The sequence below is a fragment of the Bombus pascuorum genome, chromosome 6 (genome assembly GCF_905332965.1).
Source record: "Bombus pascuorum chromosome 6, iyBomPasc1.1, whole genome shotgun sequence".
Taxonomy (NCBI): domain Eukaryota; kingdom Metazoa; phylum Arthropoda; class Insecta; order Hymenoptera; family Apidae; genus Bombus; species Bombus pascuorum.
The window spans coordinates 11799584-11823665 of NC_083493.1; the positions used below are offsets into that span (position 1 = coordinate 11799584).

The 24082-nt window shown below is 42.8% G+C and overlaps 1 protein-coding gene across 1 annotated transcript in view; it reads right to left on the reverse strand.

Moving 5' to 3' along the window:
* LOC132908396 (protein Fe65 homolog) overlaps window positions 1–24082 on the reverse strand; it is a 144516-nt gene that overhangs the window by 26197 nt on the left and 94237 nt on the right. The window lies entirely within an intron of this gene.

Consider the following 24082-nt stretch of genomic DNA (forward strand, 5'->3'; position numbering starts at 1 on the left):
TGTTAACGAGCACCGGACGCGTTTGCGTGGAATTCATCGAAACAGCGATGCGTACAATAACGCGTTTATAATTGGTTTTAGGGATTAACGGGTCGACATTTTGGCCGACTGTCCAATTAGCGAAATACACTTCATGGGATTGTCTCCATTTAACGAGATTTCCCGACTGCATCATCCAAATTGAATTCGAATCGTGCGTTTATCGAGGCCTCTCTTCTTCCGTTGGGCGGTGATCGCGGAGGCGAGAGATTCCTAGCGATTCGCTGGAATTCCGCTCGTTTCCGGCTACGCGTGCATGGAATTGCAATGTTGCTCCTTCGAGCTATTTTCCGGATGATATCAAAGCGCGAACGCGGCCGTTGCAAATGGGAATTGGACTGGTGTAACGGTAAGAATGGCGGGGGTGGAACAGATGGGCCAGAATTAGATGAGAAAAGTGAATTCCCGCAGTGGCGGCAAATAAAATTATTCGGTAATTGCTCGGTTTCTTTGTCTCGAAGCGATTAAGCCGGATCTCCGGGAGGTACGCCGGAGGAAGATCGTTCAATTAGAGAGAATCTGTCGTTGTCACGTTAATGGAATACACGAGTAAAGCATGCCCTGGAGGAACGACGCTGTATCGTGGATTTTCTAAGTGGTGCGAAGGCACGAACCCGCGAGGAATAAGCTTGGCAAGTTTTTCAACAAGGGAATAAGTGTCGGATAGTAAAACAGAAGAGTGGTTGTAAAACTCTACAACTTTGAAAATTGTTTCCCGAAGCTCTTCACGAGAATATAACTCTGAGAAGGGAGCAGCGTTACGTCCAAAATTGATCTGTGAAAATCAAGAGGCGCCGCACGGTGAACACGATGAACACCGAAGGCAAACGTCCAAAGGAAAAATCCGTAATAGGCTGAGAAAAAGGGAGAGACAGAGAAAGAGAGAAAACAATTTTGACGAGACCGGCCGATTCTTTGAAATCCTCACGAACACAACGAAACCGTGTTTGCTCGCGCATGAATTTTGTACAGCTACTAGATTCTGCCGTTGGAGAGATGGGAAAGACGTAGGCGCGGAGCCGAAAGAGAAAGAGGAGGTACGATCAAAGAGGAGCGAGGGAGTGATTAGGCGGCAGGGAGAGAGCACGGTGGAAAGCCGACCGAAAGGGAAGAAGGACGGGTAGGATCAGACGGGCGAAGTGGATTCTAATTTTAGAGAGACACCGTGTGTATCGAGCCCCTGTGTCTCGATGATCACAGAACCAGCCCGGTTGATGATACGAAAACGCGTTCAAGTGCAGCCTTGCAACGAAATACGATTACGACGTGCTCGCCACTTTCACGAGTACTTTGCAAACAACAACGACGAAATCCTCCTTGAATCGCGTCGAAACTGTCGACTGTTCCAAGTTTCTCTCCTAAATTCTATGACATACGTGCGATACATTTATCGATCGAAAATACAAGGCAAACAAACCACCGATGTTCCCTTTTGAAGTATAATTTATTCGAGTCTGAAGCAACCACATCTCGGAGAATTAGCAGACACAATTTAGCTCCGCCACTTTTACATCGAATTTCTTTCTGTTAAGGTTATTCGGTGTATGTGGAATTAAAGAAACGTGTGGGTAAATTGTAAGGTATTGTAAGTATATATATATTGTGAATATTAAAGTACAAAGTGTGAAATACAATGTAAACTGGTCCAGATCCTCACGCTGGCAATGTTACCCTGAGACTAAAAGAATCCTGAAGCCAACGTCGCACGTGTACCGCTTATGGTCTGTCATCGACGCATTCTTTTATCTATGCGCTATCGATGACCTCAGCGCTTGAGAAAACCGGAGACCAAATGTAGAGTTTTCTTAGAAGTGGCGATACTTTCGATACTTATAACAAGTGTCCTATCAATCGTCAAATCTATAGCTACTCCTCATTCTCAAATTTTTCTTCGTTAAACGAAGCTCACACTTGCTCCAACGTTCTAACCACAGGAGTTCAATTTCGGTCTAGTCGATTCTATACGACCAAGCAAGAATCGTTCCGAATACAATTAGTCAATCGATCTACGCGTCGATAAACAAACCAGGTGTTCTATTTTCATTTTAGACGTCGTAACTGGAATCTCAATATTTTTTATCATTACGTCGCAACCTAACAAAGGTCGACACCACGTACACGAGAATTAAGTAGGTACGGTAAGGACGTTCGAGTTTAGTTCATTTATTTGGACGAAAAGGAAGCGGTGTATGGGGTGTCGGCGACTAATCAATCCGAGATCAAACTCGCTCGTAGAGAAACGATCCGACGGATCCGGAGAGCATCACGTGCTTGTCAATGGCTGAGAACTTCGCGTTCTTTATTTGCACGCGTTTCGCGGCGGAATGCCACGCGACTCTATTTATAAATCCCCCTTGAAAGCGATTATACTCGAATCGTGGTCTCTCCCCGCTATAAAATCCATTTCACTGGCGGCGAGCCGCGATTAACGAGGCATTGAACGTTCTCCGCCTACGAAAGGGGAGAAAGGGCCGACAGATCGGCGCCAGCTGATCCCAAGTGCAAGTGCGAGTACTCTGGAGGACATTTGGGTTTAATTAACGATTGTCGCCAGGGTTAGAATGGCGAAATGGACCAGCTGAGCGTGCCAGCCTCGATAGATCGGTTTCCACCTGAAAAAATCCCTGTGTCCTTCCTATTTCCCTCTTTCGTATCTTTTTTTTTTTTAGCTGTCATCCATCGTTCTTCCTCTCGATCTATCTCTGAAAACGAACTAATAAAACGTTTGGGTGACACTTGAGCGATAGATTCTGACTTGACGACAACATATTACGACGAATCGATATTTTCAGGTAGCGAGAAGAACGTTGTTGGATAATTTTGCGCGATATCCTCGTTGCAATATGGATTAGCTAATCTATACGGTCAAGATAACTTTAACATACTTGCACTAACTTTATTACGTTCTCGTGTTTATAAACGAAACTCGGTTTAAACAGCCGTCACGTTAACGGGCTAAACCAGCCGGTCGGATATATCCTCTGCACCGAGTTATTCGCAAAGTGGGTTAGATAAATTCTCAGCTATTTGCATTTCGAGCACGGATCACGTCTGTCTATCGTGAGAGATTCGTATTACCAGAAAACCGAAGGAGAAGCCTTGGTAAAAGAAATAATACCACCGTTTATATTTGTATGTACAGGCCGTTTTAGGATTTTTCGGCTAATCTTTCTCAGGATATTCTATGGATATAAAGAAGAGAAGGATGTCAACGTTTTTTAAAAATCATAATAAAAATAGGAAATGCGAAGAAAGCAATATTTCTAATTTTATACTATCAAACTCTTATTGTGAGGGTAACCCGAAGAAAAAGGTTTATCAAGTGAAATAAAAAATTGACTGATTAATCGGTATAAAAGAGTATAAAAATGAACTATGTAAGAATAATAAATTCAATCTTTTATTATCACTGTCCGTCTTTTTTGACCAGATTGATGAACGTTTTGAAATGGAATATTAACAGCTCGTGATTACATTGACTAAAAAAATATTCTTATAGTACCAGAGACGGCAACCTTCCGTTCCCTTCATATTTCGTATTTTTGTTATAATCTTTTAACGAAAGATTATCAATGAAATTAAATTTTTATACGATAAAAGTAAGATATAATATCGTGGCTTGGATCCGTGACGATCAACGGATGAAGCAACTAGATCTACGTTTCTGTACATAGAATATATCATGAACCAGAAAATTTTCGAACACTCGGACATCTTATGAAATCTTGCTGATCATCCACCATCGACTTAAACAATTTCAAAAAGTTTTTACAACACTTTCGACGATCTTGGATGGATTTCCTCGGCGAGGTACGAAGCGCGCGCGTCGAAGACTGCGCCAAAAGAAAAGCAGGAACGGGGATCGCAGTTCTCGCTAACCGTCCGATCGATATTCGCATAACAACGACGCAGCGCCATCGCCGCGATGCGGAGGCCAGATTACGCCGACTTAATCGTTCGATCGCCGTTATCGAACGGAGGGCCGACTGGCGAGCTGGCGACTCGAAACGAAGCGAAGCGCGTGCACGCGAGAAGCAAAGTGCAGTCATCGAGCGCGCAATCCCTCGCTTTATACGTAATAACGCAGCCACGCGAGGGTAGCTTTTATCGACCACCCCTTCGCGTCTAGTACTCCTAGCCTGCCCCCTATACATTCTATCCGCCCCTAGAATCCTCCAGCAGACTACTTTTTCAAACGGACAGGCTTCCGGGCGAACGGTAAACTCGCAACGCGCAACTTTGACGACCTCCCCTAACACGTTCGAGCGGAGGAACAGCGCGAATCCCTGTTTAACTCGCGCGAAAGACCGCTCGACCGGCTGCCCCTTCAAATTTTACTTTATTTACACCTACCCTCCGTTGGTATAACGATAATGTATCGTGAAGATCGCTCTGTGTATTACGACCAACTTTCGTTCGATTGCCCCTACGAATTTTAATTTTTTTATGCCCACTCTCGATTATTACAACAATATCGTATTATATATTATACTTTAAAGCTTGCTCGACACATTGAAATTTTATTTTATTTACATCTATTCTACGTTGGCGCAACAATGCACACGTATCGTATTTGCAAAGGTAGTTTCATCAAGTGCCTCTTACGAATTTCATTTTGTTTACGGCACTAATGCGTTCATGTAACAATACTGTAGTATTTTCTATATTTTCTTCGTAGGCTTGAGAAGTATCAAATTAAGAAAAATGAACGAAAGGATTGAAAAAAATGTGAGATTCAAGCTTTGGAAAAGAAAAGAACGGAAAGAGCGAAAAATTGAAATGTGCGATGTATGGAAGGAGGCGTTAAACAAGTGAAATAGTGCAGACAATTCTTTGGTTCTCATCCTGCTGAAAGTGTCGCCGTGCAAGACCAGAGTGATTCATTCGTAGCTTAGGAATACTCTAGAGACGAAGGCCGTCCCCTCCAAGGATTTATACCTATCGCGTACACGAGGATCAGTATTTTCAATTTGGTAGGGTGCTCGACAATTTCATAGCTCGAATGTTTAACCATATGTTCGCGAAAACAGTGACATGGAATTATCGAAGTTCGTTCATGCGAGAGGGAACGTTTCGCCGGACGACAACGTGGAAATAAAATAAATGGATAAATAAATAAGCAAATAAATAAAAATGGAGAGACAGGTTCAGCGTGAAAACGGTGGCAGGTCAGCGCGGGTTCGATAACTTTTTTCCGCCATCCGATCCATTTCACGCAATGCTGAACAAAATGCGGACGAGAATTTGCGCCGCGCAGCGGAGAGACACGCACTTCAGCAAGCGAAGCGTGTGCGCCCGAGGACGCAGTGTCGTCGACGATTGCACCAGCTTGTCACGACGCGACGCTCTGATCGATCGTGTCCGGCGAACGATGCGCGTCGATCGATCCATGTGTGAATCACGATCGAGGCTTTTCGACGATTCAATCGTTCGTACGTTCGGTCGCGAGTGGGCGCGATCATCGACAGAATTTCAAGTGCAATTTCTCACCGGTTATCTTTTTTTTTTTTTTTTTTGAAACGTATGAGTGAATTCAAGAGAAGTACACACAGAGGCGACAAAAATCGAGGAATGAATACGTACGTAATGACCGCGAAAGAAAGAAGAACCGAGAGAGACGTTCCCAGAATTATAATGCGGTCCCAAAATTGCTGAACGAACGCGTCGGTGCGACTTCCCCTAGCCTGGGATCCAGCGGAGCGTCGTGGTTCGCACGGCAGTGGAGCGAATCAATATTTTCTTCCAGCGACTTTAAACTTCGATTACCGGCCTCCACTCGTTTCCAGACGCTTCGACGTCGCCAACTTACACCCGTTCGCGAATAAAGAGGCAGGGTAGTCTAGCGGAGAGGGTGGCGAACGGGTAGGAAGGACGAGCAGCAGCGAGCAGGAGGGAGGGGATGGCTGAGGGAGACGAGAGCGAGGTAAGGAGTTCGTCACTACGAATACAGGGGGCAACGAACTTTAAAACGGGAATCGGAACCACTTACAGTCAGCTGCCACGAAGATCAGCGTGCAACGGGAGTCGCGGCACGAGCTCGACCTCCACCGCGCCGGGATTGTTATTCATTTAGAAGCGTGCTAATCAATACTCTCCTCCTTCTAATTCGGCCAGGTGAATCGTCGTTGCACCGCAGTCAAAAAACCGATTTCGAATTTTCAACGCGAAATCTTTTTCAACCGTACCGATGGTCTTACCCAATTTACACGGAGAGAACTTTCGTTTCACCGGCACGAGATCACCGGAGCAGCCATTCGGCGAACAACCACCGTTCGATTTTCACGCGAACGATTCATCGAGGCGGGGGATGATATGTATAGTGAACGCGGAGAGAAAAAGAGAGAGAGAGAGAGAGGGAATGAGAGAAACGAGAAAGAGTTACTCGAAAAGGTATATGAGAAACACAACGACAAAAACGTCACAACCTCGCAACGGTCGACGACAGACTGAGCGCCGTTCGAGATTGAGGCGGTACATTTCGCGCAACTTCGTGTCCCCTCGGTGATATTCGTCGCGGGCCATGACGTCATTCTGCCGTACCATCGCGTGCCCATACTACTGGCGCCTTGCGGTCGCCCGCAGGTGGATCACGATGTATTTTCCAGTTACGAATGTTCCGCCACTTTTTCTTACCGCTTTTCTTCGAATTTCCGCAAGCCAGCGGAATGCAAAGCACCGTATAAGCCGCTATTTGAATTAGACGCTTCCGTCGTTGTTGGAATGCCTTGTGAATGCCTGCAATCAGGGCTCGTTTGCCTGACTGGCTATACGGTTGATCTCTGCTACTTTCTTTTCAAACACACGCGGGGAATTATGGTAGTTAGAGGCCGTATACGTTAAGTTAAGATCATGGTGATTTGAAAATATTCAAATAAACCCCGAAAATCATGCTATTAGATTGCAGCTAGGTCACGCGATTCTATGTAAGTAGAAACAGTGAGTAAGCGAAGTTCAAGCGTAAAACGTGATCTTCCTTTACTTGTTCTACTATGTTGCTTTTGTCTCTGTGGTGAAAGTAATTGGCACATGCGCCGGGTTGGTGACATTAGTCAGGATCACGCGAATTTGAAATCAGTTCGATCGCGATAACATAATCTACGGCCAGGGAATATGGAACGACGAATACGCGTAATCCTTAATGCATGGTTGTTTAACGCGACAAGCTCGGTTCTTTTAATCGCGATTCTTCGTTATGATGGATACGAATTTTTAATCCTTTCAGTGCGAGTACAATTTCATAAATTCTGCTCTTTAAACGCGACAAAAAGATAAGTTTAAATATGATATAATTAACAATACAATGTATGTCGTTCCTCGTTGACGCCAGCCAAGTTTAAAGGGTGAAATGTGAAAGTTTAAGAATAATATAAAACGCCAAAGTAAAATCGCAAACAACAGGTAAAAAGACAATGAATAAATAAGCAGAAAATATGTGTAATCGAGTTAAAAAACAAAACGCACAGCGAGCATGGCATTAGTAGATTGGAAACACCGATCTCGCGGCTTTCATTTCCCCTATTTTCCTGGAACTTTTCACCCCGCTCTTAATAAACGCGAGCTACCTACGGAGAGGGCAGAGAAGTCCGCAAAGTAAGTTCGAAAGTTTGGCCTGGCACGCACGTACACAGACACGCGCGACGAACCGGGCCCAGGAACAAGCCGAACACAGCGCGGAAACGCGAACAAGCGCGGCTCTGTTTGCCGACGAAGAAGTAGTTTGTCTAATTGACTAGATAAGGTGGAAGTTGCCAACAGCAGGAACGACTTGTTTACGCAAGAAACGAGTCTACTCGCTATATAACCAAGCTGTGATCGGCGTCGCTGTAGGAGTGTAAGGGAGAAAGAAGTGGAGTGGTTTTCTTCCCGGTGCAACGCTCGGGAAATCTTCCAACAAGATGACTCATCGATTGGAATGGAGGTTTTTAAAAGCTTCTTGCTGTACGAGACTATTTATGCGATTTAGCGTCCATTGAATTTGAGGAGTACGATTCTTTCGAACGTACACGTGTTACCTTTTATCGTGCAGGACAAACGCAGTCAGATAAATATTTTCCGCATACACGAGAGGGAAAATGGAATAAAAATATCCGTGAGCAGGTTATTTATTCATCGCGTCTCGCCATCGAATCTATTACCAAAGAGGGGATTAAATATTTTCCACGGCGAGACAATAAAAACAGCGTGCAAACAGCGTACGCGGGAAACGACGCTCGATTTTGCGTGGAAAAACCAGTGGAATAACAGTGTCTCCATTCTCATTCTATTACCTTTCTGTTCGCGTATGAACGAATGTAACCGTAACAAAGATAAAAGGCAAAGAAAGAATAAAATAATTCTTGTCTCGTTTCGACGTCGCCACAGTTTGAATATCGGTTTTGCGAGACGATCGGAGAAGAGCGCACGGACGATCGAATTATGGCAGGAGGATTCTTCGTTCTTCTTCTATGTCCTGTGTCCCGTTGATTTATTTAATTAACAGATTCCTTTTGAATAGAGGAAACGCACGCGTGCGTGCAACGCAGCCGGAGATTACGAGACAGAATTCGACAGAGAATGCCGCAGCCCAATCAATAGAGTACACTGGCCCCGGCCTTATCGAGTGCATTCTCTCGATACCAGATATATTGCCGCTGCTCCTAAACGAGCTGCATTCTCGTCCACGTGACCGAAGTGCCGCCGCTTCGTCGTCGTCCTCGATGCTTTCCTCTCCGGAACCAAACGCGAGGGGTTGTTCCACCCTCATCTAGCCGGTAGAATGGCTGGAAAGAAGGAAATGGCGGTGGAAATAGAGGAGAGGGAGGGTTACCGCCGGTCGTTGGCAACGATTGAGACAAAGATGACGAACTGATAATAACGCCGGGGCCAACCATTCTCTCTGTATCCCGTGGGAGAGACGGCGCGCGGTCAGATTCTCTCTCGCTTCGCCAAATGGAAGAATCGTTCCTTCGATTCTGTACCCGATATCTATTATCTCCCTTCTAAGGGAGAGAATTGTTATTGTCTGTCCGTTGTAAAATTACCACCGATAAAGCAGCGACCGTTCGTCGACGAGCAATCTCGCGTATCGGCTTCGCTACCCCTGCCAGCGCGATAACAAAATTGTTGCCGAAACAATGTGTCCGCAGGAGAAATATCGACAGCCGCGCGCCCGTGGTTTTCTCTTTCTTTTTAGAGGCCAACGAGAGGAGGAGAATCTCGTTCTCCCTGTTGGGCCACCCAGGTTAGTTCGTTTGCTCCATGTAGCTGCAATTGTTGCTCGATCGAGTCGCTTCGTTATTGAGTCGATTACAGGGGCAGAATGAAATTGAACGGCGATACCGGGAAAAACGTTATTGCATGCGAAATGGTCGTACTCGAGTAGCGCGGGAATATATACGAGTCGTGCAACGAGACGGCGGTTTTTATTGGCGACATTTCTCTCCGGCTCTTCCCCGTGCATAAACCGCGAGGAAAAGGAAGCTAACCACGAGGAAAGGGCTCGCCAAACCGGTGCTGAACGTCCGAGGTAAAATAGCTCGAGCGTTTCGTAAGCATAATTGCAGATAGTATCGGAGCACATTGAGGTAGAACGCCAGAGGGTGGAGTTTTATGGATTCATTCGTCACCACCCTACCGTCCGTTATGTATAGCGGTGCTTCATCGCGATATTCACCTCGGTTTCCACCATTTCCGTAATTGATAGTCGTTTTCTTTAATTTCTCTGTTTATTCAGCGATCCTTGTTGTTAAAAAAAGAGAATTGGAGCGCGGAAACATCGATTATCGCTGCTTCAAACACATTTTTACATATCATATCGATCGTCATTTTACAACAATTTCGCGCCAACGTTGGATTTCGATTCGAAACGATACGTGGGGATGGCTCGTTGATAGGCGCGTCGAGTAGCAGGGATACATGATGGACGGCTTGCAAACTGTGTATCGCATCCGACACTGATGACGAGATATCGCGTGTACCAACCAGCCTGTGCTTCTCATGATTCCCCACTGCGCAAGTTAATTACCAGACGAGGCGGGAGAACTCGCGTAAACTCGATAAGGATGTCCAATACCCCCGAGTCTTCGACCTCGGGTCTCGCGACAGAATTTCTAATCACCTGCCAGGATTATCGACGCCTTTGAAACAAGTTCGTCCCCTAGTCGCAAGTTTCGCGGTTCGTGAGCCGCCAGGAGCTCGTCGCGTCGCCGTCTTCGAAACGACCCGCCGAAATTTCCTCCTCCCTTGTGGTCACCGTGTGAAATCACTTCGTCGAACATTATACAACCCTACGCGACCTGGACAACTACGTTTTACGAGCAACTTTACGAGGGCGTTAAGGTAGGTTCAAAGTCGTTTTAATGACGTTCTTCACCCTTCTATATATACGTCGTAATTTTATACTTACGTCAGAATAACACTTTTATATTTCGATAATTTGCAAATCTTTATCTGATTATAAGATATTTATTTTTTTATATTTTTATTAATATTTAAAGAATGCAGTTATCGATCGAGTTAGTAAGTGGACAGTAATCAACCCTTAAACGGATAGTGCATACCATTTAAGGATTGCAGGAAGGGAACACGATACATACTTAGAGTTTTGTTGGTTCTTCGATTTTAACGTCATTCCATCGTTAAGAATAGCTAAAAGAATAGATAAAATCTATTACGGCCAAAGATAGATAAAGTGCCTTATTAATTTTGCTATATGGATACCTAACGAGATAAGTAATTTATTATATTTGCACTATAATTAGCTTACGCGAAGCTTGTACATTTTAGACATTAGATCGACGAATGAGTTTGGGCATAATTTCGTCATTTTAGAATTATATTCGTATCGCAGAATTAAGTACGTTATATTATTATCTTATTACACCTGAAAAAATCATGGATTTAAGGGTTGAAGAGATAAATATGATTGCAAGAATCATATTTCACGAACAGAAGGGGACGAGACAAGCTGGAACGTCCCGTTTTTAATATTGGACAGAGTACATACATCAGGTCGACAAATTATTTCGGGTGAGGCGACGAATGTGGCGCACGTCCATAACGATGGATAGAGAAATTACGGGAAGGGCGAACGGAACACGATCCCCGAGTGCTGCTCCAACGAAGACGATAAATTAAATCCAGGAGCTAAGCGCAGACTCGCGTGAGCAATGAAATTGCTGAACCGGAAGTTATCACGGCTCAAAGCGGCGCGGCGCGCTGGATCTCCTGAAATTTCGTTATCACACTGGCCAACGGAGAGAACGCGACGCGATGAGAAACGACGAGAAAGGCGAAGAGAGAGAAGACGAGCCGAGAGATAGGCGGCAGGAACAACGGACGACACGTAAATCGTTTAACATCGTTTATCGCGTGTCAAGGAGCGGAATGTTTTCAAATCGTTTGGTTCTCGTGCTGGCGGAAGTTCGTTAGTCGTTCGATGAGTAAAAATACGAGACGATGCCAGTCGCCGACCTATATTTCCAACGGGCTGCGTCGATCGTTCGATTAATATTTCTTGAGCGTGAAATTTTCAGCTAGCGACCGATCGAACTCGAGCCCATGTGTTACGATTAAACGATACCTCAGCCAGTTGACTCGTTCATTTAATTCGAACGATCGAATCGCAAGAGAGAAAAACGAATAGAAACGTGGAATTTACAGTTTATATATTCTCCGTGTTGAGAGTTATAAATCGAAGAGCTTCCCGAAAAAAGAGTTTATAGATCGGTGGTACATTTATTGATGGCCAGTGTATTTTCTAGTCATCTGAATAAATTATGAAATTTTTATTTCGTTTGCACATATGAAAAGATTAAAGCGTAATTATCAAAATAAAAACCTATGCAGAAGTTCGTTATTACGAGTACTATCCTATCGCGTAGGTAGTATCTTTGCATACTATGTGCATTCTGTTTATTTTTGCACCTTCGAGTTTCCCATAAATGTGTAAAAATTCGCGATCTAATAATTACAACTTAAACTTCAGTAATATTAAAAATTAGAATTAAAACTACCAATGCAATTTACTCAGTTCGTCATTTTGTAGGGTGAGTTCTTTTCCCAGAAAACTCTTCTAGTTCATCCTTTATGAAACCTAGTCTGATTCGAGTCACTGTGCATTTTTTGCGATTGTTCAGCGTAAATCATACAAATCTCGACATTGGGAAATTCCTAGAAACATAACCTTTGTATTGTCTCATTCTCACCCCCATAAATACATCTTCACGAAAACATCGACATCCTCATTACTCAAAACTTTCAATAAAAGGAAAAAAGAACATTTTTAACGACCAATAGGAACATAACGCTCAAGATGTTCGTGGAGCTCGATTCATTATTGTATTCGTGACGTGACAGTTTTTCTCGACAAAATAACAATACGATTTTGAAAGTCGTCAGAGGACTTCGTGTCGTTAGTAATTCTCTTTCGTGCGTCTCGTTTCGCGTTGCGATTCTTGTCTCTCTAGTCAGGTATTACGAAAACGAACTAAAGGGACGAAAATAGAGGGTGACTGGTGTAAGACAGAGTTACGATTCTCGCGGGATGAGAGGGACAACTTCGTAAGCAGGAAAAAGAAACGGGCTTGATGCGGTGTCGAGGGTCCACTCGAACACGATTCTGCCTTTCTATCCTCTCTTCCTCTCTTTCTCTTTCGAAGGAAACCAAGGAAAAAGTAGACGAGGCTTGAATATTTATTCATAGTTTTTTCAGCCACGGTCTGCGTCCACTCGATTCCTCCACTCAGACTTCCGCGAATTGTTCGTCCGCGGAGAGAGCACTTCATTTCGAATACCGGAGCTGGTAAACCATCGGTCCAATATTCTGTACAACGTTAGTCCAAATAATTTGCACGTATATATGCAATTAAGTGCGACGTTATCTTCGTGTGCACGGTCTGTCACAATTTTATTCGAAACAAGATCCAGAGACATGATTTATTAACCCCGAGACAGATGTCGACACCTTTTGAAGGAGGGAATGAAAATGAGGGTTCAATGAATATTTTCCAATGTCTTGTTTCATCGTAATAAAAGAATCGTAACATCGTTCTGCTGTTAAGAATAAATTGTTGGCTGAAAGAAAACTGAAAAGTACGTATGTATCTATAAGGCTATGGTTACGTATTCGTATCACGGTTGCGTGTTCGAATGAACTGCCATGGCGGTCTGAACTCAATACACGAAAGAGATCAAATATGTACGTAGATCCTTACGAATACGCGAATTGCGATCTTCAGATATTGCGACGTTGCGGAACGTCAGTTTGTTCAAATATGCATCCGTCGTAACCGTGTCTTAAAAAGACCGACAGAAATAAAGGATACAATAGGAGGCTGCATCGGTTCGAAGTCAAAGGTTCCAAGAAATCTTGGTTACGCTTAAAAGCGAATTTATATGACGCGACTCAATTTAAACGTGAAAGGATGAAAAGCGGTTCGCGTGGCTGTCGCAGCTGCTCGATCCATCTTTCTCTCTCGTCGATCGATTGTACGGTGCACTTGGTTACAAGCATCGTAGTGCACCTTGCTACAAAGACCTTCGCACACTCATAGCGGCGACTTGCATTGCAAAGCACTTCCGGTCGAGAGGATCCTTCTGTTGGTGACTCCCCTAAGGGGGGGGAGGTAGGGACTTGTACGAAAGGGTCAAAGGGTAAGAAGGGTTCGTTGGCCCTCTATCAACTCCCCTACCCCCCGTATAGGTCATCTAGTATCAACCTGTGTTATCCGTATGCATTTACTTGCGGTTGAAACTCATCCCTTCTACACGCCCGCTTTCAGTCGCCACTTTATTTTCCACTCCCCTTTCCTGCCAGACGATCAACGATTATGCTTCAACCGGAAGTCACGACCTTCTGCTTCGATCCTTTCGTCCTTGACGATCCACGTCGTTTGATTTTAATTTCATCTAACTTTTTACGACATAATGATATGGGAATATTATTAATAGATTAGATATTTACGTAAATTCATATTTTTATGCGTGCACAATTATTACTTATTCAAAATTAATATATTATTTAAGCGTTTCTTTCATGTACTAATTATTATAACGAATATTTCACTCTGGATAAATAAATTTCCCTTACGCTTTCTCGTCGAATTAACGTTATCATTTTAGAGAAATTCGCCAAAGAAATAGATTTTCATGTTCACTCTGTATTTGCATATTTCAATATTCACGAATTTTCCTCTCTGACTTTGCTACATCCAATGTACACAATGCACTCGTGGATTTTGAAAAAAACAAGTCCTTGTCGAAAATGTTTACACTCGCAATTTCGAAGCCGTGGCGAACGAGCCGGGCGCGCGCGTCGAAATTGCGAAATTTTCTCGTATACCTTCTAGTGCCTATCCAGTACACACCGACAGTTTATTCCAGTTACGGATCTTTGACGTTGTATTTTTGCTTTTCCTACGTTTCCACTCTGTCTTTACAAATGCAGTTCATTCGTGTTCTTAAACGAGAGTAATTTTTTATCCCGATGCGTTTCCGTGTACCGTTTCGAGGAACGATTTCGCGTTCACGTGGAACGTTGCAAAATAGATAGAGCAGTTAATTTTGCATAGGGAAACCGAAACGCCCCTCCGTTCGAGTGGACAGCGGTCGGATCGTGGAACTTTACGACGCTGCTCACGCACCAACGATTTTTGTCTCCGGAAACTGACACGTTTTTCAAGCTCTGTCGATTCCTCTTTTAGCTGTGCTTGCTGTATACGTGAAGCGTTACAATGGAAAATTCTATGCATTTTTACAAGATTCCCATTCTTATTATTTGCTTGCTTCAAATAACTACTAAAACCATTGCCATTATAATCAGAATTTTAAATTACTCATTATAATTTCATGTGTTTTAAGAATGCAAAATTTTTGTAAAACTTGGTCGATTTCAGCGCTCATCCACTCGTAGCTGAGGCATCTAGGGAGACGTAACCCCTAGAGCGATTCGTTCTCATAACACGCGTCGACACATTTCTCGCGCCCGGAGGAAAACTTTCTTTTTCCGCCACCTATCGTCCTGGAGTGCTCCGCGAAGATGAGAGCAGAACGATTCTGTAGAGAGAAAACACGGAGGAGAAAAGTTTACGACGTGACACGTGTCTCACGTGATAAACCGTTTTCATTCGTTTCGCGTTTCTTATCTCGTTTTAGTGCGTTTGCATTTTATTACACAATCAGATAACACGTAATTACGTTCCACAATGAACGAAAAAGAAAAATGTGTCACAGAGAAAACGTAAAAATACCTATATCCATGTTAATGCCTTCTGTGCTTTTAATAGCAGGAATGTTTAATAGCACATTTGACTTATTTGTACGATTACCATTCGTTAGAGAGCTCTCCATGGCGAATAATTAAGGAAAACAAACATGATAAACTAAATAGGTCGGAATAGTTTGGTGACTTTGATGAAGCGAGCATCAAACGGGCGAACAAAGTCGCGTAATCATTTTAATTAACGCAACGACTCGTTTTCACGCGCGGATCTCTCCTTCGCGTTGACGACTGTTTCAAGCGCGTCACGCGTTCCTCTGCCACGTCGCGGTAAACAAAGGCCACGAAGAACAGAAATTTAACTCTCAATTAACGGCCGGTCCGCTAACGAGCCGTGCCCGGCCAACGTTCGTTATACGAGGGTGTCGTCCCTCCTCCGCGACGACGCCCCTTCTAAGGACGACGGCTGCGTCAGGACGAATTATCGCGCTTAAGGGAGCCTCAGAGAGAAACGGAGAGAACGTTAGAGAGAGTGAGAAAGTGCAACGCAATGCGCGCGTCTCAACGCTATAACGACGTACTCCCGCGGCTGCTCCCGTGGCCGTTTAATTATCGCCAAGCGTTAATTACGCTGCGATTAAACCGGCCAACGGACCGACCACAATCGCGCGAGCTCCGCGAGAAAATTCAAATTTCCCGCGCTTGGCCTGCTATCGGAAATCCTCATGCTTAGTTGGTGGGTATTTGCAGTAAATTTGAGGAAATTCGGGCCAATCTGGTAATTAAGAAGTTAAATAACTCGGAATGAGGTTAAGAATACCACGTTAATATTAACGCGTTGATTGCTATATCAGCCTAATCGTACTCGTCACTGATATTCACCATGATAAAAAATATCCTTTCTATAGTTTCGAAACATCTCAGTACTTTTCTGTGTCATCGTTGTTTCTGTTCGTTCAAGCTAAAGTATTTAGTCTTTATAGCCTGTGTGATGTAGTTCCGCATAAAATCTAAAAATCACAGGGAGTTTTAAATATTTCGACATATCTGAAGAAACGAAAAAATACTGGGTAGGATAAGTTAACTAAGAAAAGAAACACAAGCGGCTGGTACTAGAATCAATTAAAGTAAATTAACGAAACGATCATAGTTTCAATTTCCAATTTTAGTATGGTTGAAACGATATAAAATACTGAATATACCACAATGTGTCTAACTTTATTCTTCTAACAAGATATTATATCTGAATATAATAATGTATCATGTCGAAAAGCGCAAAATCATTTCGGTGTTGTGAACAAAACGTGCTAAATTGATTGACGAAACGTACAGCTGAATGAAATCGACAGGCAATCAATGCGTTAAAGAACCAAATTACCCGTGAAATCATTATTATTAAATGGTGGATATTCATGGATTTATAGGGCATTTAAAGAGGATGCACATGGTATGCAAACAAAAAATATTCAAAGCAAAGCCTCGATTGTAGTATTTAGTAGACGAAACAACTCTGTATTTAGATATCAATTGTTCAGTTAAGTCCATAAAAATATAAGTCTGCATAAAGAGTATCCTAAAATTAAATAAAAAGTAGATAACAGGTAATATAAAAGTTGACATAAAATATTGAATTATCTCCAGTTATTACGTTGTTGTACATACATACGGGTCTTTCGTATTCAAAGGTGTGCGAGTTAATTTATTTAATGAAATTTAACGTTGATCATTAACGTTGATCAAAATTGTTCGTGCTGTGCTCTGTTCGTGACGGACAAGGGAGCGAGGGTGGATCAATTATTGCTAGGAACTTGTCCCTGACATCGGCGGGGCTGCGTAAGTGGTCCCCTGGAAGCGGCGTCGAGATGAGGCCGACACGTTTCGTCGGGATCTCAAGGTGAAAACAGGGACCGCCGCGTGGCTTTGAGTTAGCATATAAATGAAATTCGCCGTGGTCCGGTGAATGCCAATGGACGAGACGAGGGTTTCGACCGTGTTGCACGTGTGTGCAACACGCGGACCGTTTTCCTCCGAGACGCACGCGGCCTTCGAACGATTATATCTTGCGAGAGGCTCTTTGTCTGCGGAAACAATTCTCTGGCTAAAGCTGTATCGATTTCAACCCCTCGTACTTTATTACTAGGAGCATTGAGCAATTCATACGAGATACGATTCTTTTCTGCAAGCCTGTTTTAAAAGTTGGACTCTTTATCAACGGAACTTTTTTCAGTATAAGAAAATGCTACTACGTACAATTTCAGTTTGTTTTTGGGATTATCGAGAATTATACGTATAAACTCCTCTATGGCAACGGTGTTTGAATTTGGTGAAATTGTACAAGTTGATAGTGATGCGTACAGAGAGATGCTACTAGATATATTTACTATTTAAATGTCACTGCTTAAGTTAAAAAAGATAGTCTGTCAGAAATCTGTTTATCAATCGAGGAGAATCTTCTGAGTCTAACTTCCTGCACGGTTTAATAATTACGAACGTCAGTTTCATTAAGGCATAATGATTTAAAAAAATCAATTTAGTCACCTCATAATATTCTGTTATATACATATCAGTAATGACTGTAAAAAAGAGAATTATTGCAGTTTTATTCGTCCAATAATAAAATACATTCTGTCGGAAACAAGCGAACATGCAAATACTCCTGAACGATAATATACCTCCGCACATAAACCTTTATCAAAAATTTCAACTTCCACAAATGAAAATTTATTTAAACATAAAATGATACGATACAATGTGAATTTATTTCATTTTAACTACGGAGAATAAAAAAAAAAAAAAAAGAATTCACATAGGTTTTATCGAGTAATATGTCCGTATGTTATCCCGATATGGGATCGGTGGCGCCGCTAATCCGGAAAACACGGATCCGCGTGAAATGGAAGTGTTCGCGCGATTTCATCGCGGCCGTGCGTCATTAGCTGCAACTTTCCCGGTCAATTTATTTCGCCGGCCAGGACGGGAGGGAGTAGACGTTCGTCGGGCATGCGGCAATTCCGCACCCGTAATTTCCGTTTCGTGTAATATATCGGTATGAATCATTTATGGCGTCGTTAATTGAGTCGGTACAATGCGATGGCCGATACGGGAGCGGCGGCGAGAGGAAGTAGCGCGGGCAATGGTACAATCCGGCACCGTTGGCAGAATGTCAATGAGCTCAACGGTTTTATCGACGAAATAACGTGTCCCGGGGAAATGCGCTCGTGTTCGAAGGATCGGGCCCGCGTCGCCGTGCATTGTACGCGAAAAACGATGCCAACGTGTGACCAAAGCCGATTTTCAGCTCTTCCCCTACCTCCTTCTTTCTATGGTGGTATACACGCGAAATTGCCGATGAACTCGCGCGCTCGAAACCTGCGTTCGGTATCGAAGCCGCCAATGAAGTGACTGGCATTGAATGGCGGCTTATCGATCGATACAAAAAGCGTCTGTGTTTATCCGCCAACGTTTAACGCTTTTTTCCACCGTTAAAGAATAAACAAGATAGAAGGCGGGGGGAGGGGGTAGGCGATAAAACAAAATGAAGGAATAAAACGGTAAAACAAAGGTGGAGGGTTTTGACGTTGCAGCAAGGAAATTAACGTGATCTGTAGGGATTAAACGATGAACTGTTCGGTAATTAAAAGTTTACAACGGAAGTTCGTAGCGAGCTTAGAGACACAGAAAGCTAAGCGAAACTTCTGCTACCTACCGGACATTAAACGGCGCCTCCGGAAAATAATTATTCGGATCGGCCGTTATCTAGCGGACGTTTACACGGTATGCCAGAGACGACGATAAGATGCGCCGGCCGCACATTCACTTGCCGCAACTTCGCCGGGCGTCGGCGTGCCCATTATCGGCATTAGCGGGCAAATTCGACGATAGCCACGGAGCCGAGTGTAACTACAATTAAGGCCGCCGGAGGAGAGAACCGATTCGTGCCAAGTGCATCCTCCGTCGCGTTTTCACCCCCTTTTTCCACCTATAGTGATCCTTCTCTACCCCTTATCGAGCTAGATACGAACAGAGAATAGGAGGAAACGAGTGTTCACGCGAGATTCGTGTTTAGCTCTGCCAACGAAACAATAGCCGCTGGTAATTTATTTGTAAGGTGGAAGGAGAAAAAGAGGAGAGACGAAAAATAATGGAGAAAGGTAATTCAAGTTCGAAAGAGGATCGACGAGAGTACTTTCGGTCTGTTCGCCTTCTTGGTCGCGGCAATGAAAACTCTTCCGATTCTTCGTAGCCGTGGAGCGTTGTTCGATTTACGACGGTTCGTGGAACATTCGCGATGCGCCTGTTATCCGCCGCATAAATTTGACGAGAGCTCTCCACCGGAGCAGCGAGTGCAATCGCAATTAAGGTGCATCGATGGAAACCGATTCGTGCCAAACGCTACGCTACCGTTGCTTCAGCTACGTACGGCTAAGAACGTAGCTCTTCTACTGTGGCTCAACCAAAACGCTGTGATTGAACGAGCAAATCCGTAATTATCCTCTTACTGTGCGGAGAACCATGATAGACTGGACTACAGTTGTTTTCCTTTTGGTCCTATCATGATCAACGTTAAACAGCGATACGATCGAAGTTTTAATTTTGTTTTAATGTTGCAATTATCATTTTAGATCATTATACATATACATGTTGCTGACTTGATTCAAATAACCGATCAAACGTCTCAACGCTTGAATTATCAAAGATAAAAGTATAGAATGCATCACGTATGAAAAAAATTAAAATGATAGATATATGAGAAAATATAAAACACGCTTTTAACCACGTGTTTTATAAACAGATCGCTTAAATCTTCAGAAATATACCGATATAAGCGTAAAAAATTTCAATGAAAAATTACTAAATAATTACTCATTTTATCCAGTCTCGTAATTCTGATGTTGAATACAGAATATTTGGCGAACAAATCCAGGTTTATCTTTCGAGATTTGCCTCCAAAAACAGCCTATTAAGATAACCTTCGCCTTCTCTTTATTAGATACACGAACGTGATACACAACCATTCAGGAATCCCACTTTACGACATGCCTCTACGGCAATCTAATTTCTCGGCAAACTGGTTATTTCGTGTGCCAAATTAGCAGCATGACGCGCTACAGTATTCCTGCATTACACAACCTAGCCCGAAAAATGGAAGTACATATTTCGACCGGCTGGCAGCGATTGAATTATTCAGAAACGGGCCACGGGTTCTTTTAAGCCGTATAGTCCACGTACCTGTGTACACGGTCGATTTCCTGTTATCACCTTGTTATCTTGTTATCATGAGTTTAGAGGAGCGTTTACCATGGCCATCCGTAATTTTCCTTTACGGCTCACACTTATTGACGCCTCGACAGGGCGTTGTTAAAATTTAATAAGCACACCTTGAAACGTGCCGCTATGTAAATATCGCTTTCGAGGATAATGGCAGCTCGGCGCGCGTTCCATCGCGGAAAAACCGCCACTAACGGGAGTTTAACGCGTGGTCGAATAAACCCGGACACTCGCTGACTGTGGCCCGTTCCCAGGATAATGCGATTTATCGACGTTTTGCGCACTGCGGCGAAAATTGCCGATGAATACGAAAGAAGCTGCCAAGGGGTTGAGAGGAAAGAGTATTATCAGGCCGGATGCTACTCGTTTCGCTTTTTCCCGCTTCGTTTCGCCGGACCGTTGAGCCAATTACGCCGATGCTTTATATACGATTTCGTCGGGATTCTCGAAAGATGGGTAGAAATCGGATATTATCATTCTAATTATACAGTAGAATTCCATTTATATAAATTTCGCTGGTTTGTACGAAGCCTTAGTTAGGAAATTTTTCATTATGTTCGAATGAATTTCTGTTTGTTAAATCCGTTTATTCGAATACGAACGAAAAGCAATAGGTAGCGTGAGCAACGAACGGACTCCTATGATATGAATTTCAATTACGTAAACTATTTGTCCTACGACAAGTTCACATAAACGGAGTTTTGGTGCGCGTTGTTAATGGTAATATACGTGGCATTTCGGAAAGGTGATGTCAAACTTCGGGACCATGTAATTCTCGTTAAAACGCGAAAAGAAAGGGTTAACAAACATGGTTCGAAATATCATTAGTTTTGTAGTCGTAAGAAGTTTTCAATTAGTCTGGAATAAAGATCGTGAGATTTTGCTGTTGAATATTGCGTGAAGATGACTTTTCGAACTGTGAACACTCAATCGATAATGTAATTCACAGGAGAGAGAAAAAGAAGGTAAAAGTACATAGATTATGTCTTGTAACTCTAATTGTATGTTAAAGATTTTCCACTAAAGCAGTCGAAGTGATCAGCGGAAGAAATTACGATGTTAACAAATTGAATCGAGACTATCATCTGATACTTTTAATCCGATACTTTTAGCGATGAATATAATGTTTCCTCTAATATTCTTAGATGACATATAAATGCTAATCTTATTTAACAGAAGATAATCTATATGATCCTTAATGCTTCTAAATTGAAAAGACAGATCAAATATTTTCTTACGACCCACAAGTATCAGCATATTCAGCTCTATGGTTGGCTCTATACTTCGTGAAATGCAATATTAATACATATAATGTTTGCTCCAACTACATACTAAGAAGGTGTTCTATATTCTATCTATATCGGAGAACAAAATTTTTTCGCTACGCTACGCGGAAAGACCTATCATCCTATTTTAAATATTTAACGCGGAGATCCGACTCAGGTCATAGACCACCACGGACATCCTACGATATTTTTGTTGTACAATTTACAGCGCGATTATAAATGTATGGAATGTAAATGGAGAAACGTTTGCTGTGACCTGTTTAAAATTCCTGCATTCCCTCCTTATTCCAGCTCGTTCTTCTTTTATTTCACTTTTTCCTCTTCCTCTCGGTCCCCTTTCTTTTCCTACAGGTTTCGCCATTCACCGTAAAAAAAAAAAAAGGAAAGAAAAATGCTTCTTTTCGGCGGAAGTACGCTGTACCATAAGCGCTTTAATAACAGGCGTTGGAAGCGCGTTTATGCGGGACTAAAGGGAGGTAGTCAGTTTCGCGCCTGTAACCAGTAATTTGCATAAAACAGGTCAGTATTTATTGCAGCCTCAAAATGACGAAACTTTGCCGACCAAAGTAATTCCTTTTTCATATCGTTCGTTCTCCTCTTCTTGTTACCGGACCGAAATTATAAGATAGAAATCAGCCTCGATACATATCTACATGTATAGTGGTTCACGAAAATAGTAGAAAGGATACTTATCGTAGAAAACTTTCATGCGTGTATTATTAATACTGTAATGAGATCACGGCTGTCATGATTATATCGGTGAAACTCGGAATCAATCTGAAAATGTTTATGGAAGTTACAAGACGATATATCCGGTAAAAAATTAGTATAATGTGTGAACAACCATTTTTAACATATAATAAATGTTAAACTGAATATTGAGGTTTATCAATGTTGAAGTGATCGCCACTTCTAAGAAAACTCTACATCTGGTCTTCGGTTTTCTCAAGCGCTGAGGCCATCGATAGCGCATAGACAAAAGAATGCGTCGATTACAGACCATAAGCGGACCATGCGACACGTTGGCTTCAGGGTTCTTTTAGTCTCAAGGTAACATTGCTAGCGTGCATAAAAAGTTTCTGGACCAGCTTACATTGTATTCCACACTTTGTACTTTAATATTCAATACCTTACAATTTACCCACGTGTTTCTTTGATTCCACATACATTAAATAACCTTAACAATCAGTATAATGAATTAATCGTAGAAATACTTTTTTGATCTCTGTGAAATACAGACTTGCACTAAATAACTCGTAGCTTCTATGCAGATTTCCAAATTTGTTGAAATTTTACTAATATGATACTCGCTCCTGTAATTCCCATTAGAAGATGGCAACTTTTTTATATGGCTCAATACCAGACTAACTTAGGTATGTTCGATCGTATTAATAGACTTCGTTCAACTGTGAACGATGGTAGCGAAATCGTCGACTTCTTTCACGGAACCGTAACCTCCTTTAAAGCAGCCATAGCATCTCCGATGAAATTGTAAAACTCATTGCTCGTACTTAATGCTTGTTCTTTCTATATCAGTTCTTACACGCGTGTATCCTATACCCTTTAATATGACCACTATACGCCTGTTAAATAAATAAATAAAAAAATAAACGACGATAATGGTCAAATTTCGTTACGGCTTACTTATGGAATCTGAAAATATCTTTCATCGTATTTCCATATGATATATTCATAAAAAGTTTCTGGAAGTATCTATATGTATGATTGTGAGCCGTTGTAGGTTCACATCCTGCAATTTCATCCCCTAACATCGGGTTTGCCGGAATTATCGAGCGCGAAACATAACGAGCAGAACGAAATCCCTCGATTCGAATCGTTCCCCTTTATCGAAGGCCGAAAAAAAGTGGTAGCTGGTTTTCATAAGCTCCAGGAATGGTAGGGGGAAAGGGGCGGAAAAAGAGTAACATTCGGAGACAGAAATTTTCGTGAATGGCCGAGCGTTTCCTGCGGTGGTGCTCGAAAAATCCGCAATATCCGGTGTATTTCGACGACCCACCGGCCAGTGTAAGCATTTTAATAACAAGCAAGCGACGCGCGCGCGCGAGTCTACGTTCGTCGAGATACGCAAATGTGTTTGTGCGCCTCTTCCAACGATGCCCGCCGATTTGCATGAAATTGAAAGCCTCTTGGCGGTGCGCCGCGATCGACGTCCGCCGCCTCTCGTTAGAATGGAAATCGCGGATTGAAATTTTCAGCGGCCGGCCGCGCCTCCTCGTGCGTGAATGCGCCCAGTCGGATACGTTTTTCCGGGCGCCCAGGGATCGATAGGATG